The sequence below is a fragment of the Bactrocera latifrons genome, unplaced genomic scaffold (assembly GCF_001853355.1).
Source record: "Bactrocera latifrons isolate USDA-ARS-PBARC rearing strain unplaced genomic scaffold, ASM185335v1 scaffold_3, whole genome shotgun sequence".
NCBI classification, from domain to species: Eukaryota; Metazoa; Arthropoda; class Insecta; order Diptera; family Tephritidae; genus Bactrocera; species Bactrocera latifrons.
This window is the reverse complement of record NW_017536629.1, coordinates 1,114,144-1,116,481: the sequence shown is the minus strand read 5'-3', so window position 1 is coordinate 1,116,481 and position 2,338 is coordinate 1,114,144.

The following is a 2,338-nucleotide window of genomic DNA, read 5'->3' as shown; positions in this document are numbered from 1 at the left end:
ATATATGTATGAGTATTTTATCTTAAGTAATTCTATGTATTTTTTTTGCATCATTCCGTACGTAATTTGATTTCTTTACAATAATTTAATAATAAAATAGCAAACTGAATGTATTTTGCAATAGACTTAAGTTACATTTACACACACACACACAAATACGTTTAACGATTTGTCTATATTAGTGTGTGTGTGTGTGTGTGTGCTTATAACTACAGATATACTTATTTGTAATGCAAATTGTAATTGAATTGTACGGTATTATAACATTAGATATACAGACATACAAACTTTCATACAGGTGTAAATTCAATGCACAACTAATAAATTAAGAACAGTGTGTGTCACTACGGCAAAGACGCAAATATACAAATATATACAAACATGCTGACATATAAACATGAAGCAACATTTAAATATACAATATATCAGCAATGTGGCAGCTCGCTGCAACCAAACACACATACATATGTAGACATGCATGTACAGCTGTACAATAACTACATGCACACACACACATACACATTTAAATGCATACATGTATGCAAGTATGTGTAACCCTCAACTGAGCATATGCAACCTGCAAATGCAAAGTGAAATTTGTAAAGTGACAATTTTGTAAGAACTTTGAACAAAAAGAAAAAAGTTTAAAATATTGCAAACAAATTATTGAATATATTTTATAGTAGATAACTGAATTTAAATGTAATAAAATTTGAATTACTTTTATTAAGTGAATTTGTTATTTATTTTTATTGGAATATGGTAAGTGAGCTGAAATATTTTCACAATTTCACACAGTTGAAATATTTAAGCATTTTACTTATGCAAATTGTTACGTAGATTGGATTTAATATATATATATTTTTGCCTTTGTATATCTCTGACACAATCACATACAATTTTTATACTCTCGCAACAAAGTTGCTAAAGAGAGTATTATAGTTTTGTTCACATAACGGTTGTTTGTAAGTCTTAAAACTAAAATAGTCAGATATAGGGTTATATATACCAAAGTGATCAGGGTTACAAGTAGAGTTGAAATCCGGATGTCTGCCTGTCCGTCCGTCCGTCTGACCGTCCGTCCGTGCAAGCTGTAACTTCAGTAAAAATTGAGATATCACGATGAAACTTGGTCCACGTATTTCTTGGCTCCATAAGAAGGTTAAGTTCGAAGATGGGCAAAATCGGCTCACTGCCACGCCCACAAAATGGCGGAAACCGAAAACCTATAAAGTGTCATAACTAAGCCATAAATAAAGATATTAAAATGAATTTGGCACAAATGATCGCATTAGGGAGGGGCATATTTGGACGTAATTTTTTTGGAAAAGTGAGCGTTGCCCCGCCCCCTACTAACTTTTTTGTACATATCTCGGAAACTACTATAGCTATGTCAACCAACCTGTATGCAGTCGTTTCTTTTAGGCATTTCCTTATATAGTTCAAAAATGGAAGAAATCGAATAATAACCACGCCCATCTCCCATACAAAGGTCATGTTGAAAATCACTAAAAGTGCGTTAACCGACTAACAAAAAACGTCAGAAACACTAAATTTTACGGAAGAAATRTCAGAAGGAAGCTGCATCCAGGMTTTTTTTAAAAATTGAAAATGGGCGTGGCGTCGCCCACTTATGGACCAAAAACCATATCTCAGGAAGTACTCAACCGATTTYAATGAAATTCGGTATATMATATTTTCTTAASACCCTGATGACATGTACCAAATATGGGTGAAATCGGTTCACAACCACGCCTGAAATCTCGATTATCACTTTATCATGCGAGAGTATAAAATGTTCGGTGACACCCGAACTTAGCCCTTCCTTACTTGTTACTAATACTTTTAATATCACTAAATTGGCGGTAAATTGAGATATTTCAAATATTTTGTTATCACTTTAGGGTGTCACAGACATTTTGTTTATTATAATTTTAAATATTTAAGTAAAAAGTTCATTGCGACTTTCGAACTGCGACCCTTAAAGCTATGCAAGATTTGCGTTTGACAGATTAAGTAAGATAGATATATCAGAATATGCTGAAACACCGTTTACATTACAAACATATGAGCTGGTAGATGCATGGAAAGTTAGGGTATATTTATATATCCTTCAATAAATAACATGCAGGGAAAATTTTTGAAATAATTTAAATCTTTTGAGTAATTCGATATCTCCAAAGGCGCTAAAAAAGCCTTCTCCGTAAATAACACCTAAAAATAATAAAATCAAAAATTTACAAAAATTGCCCTTTGATCTCTAGACGGATAAGAGCTGAATAGAGTTACGCTAAAATAGCCAAGGAAGTCTGTGGAGGTACTCCCCAAGGTGGAGCGG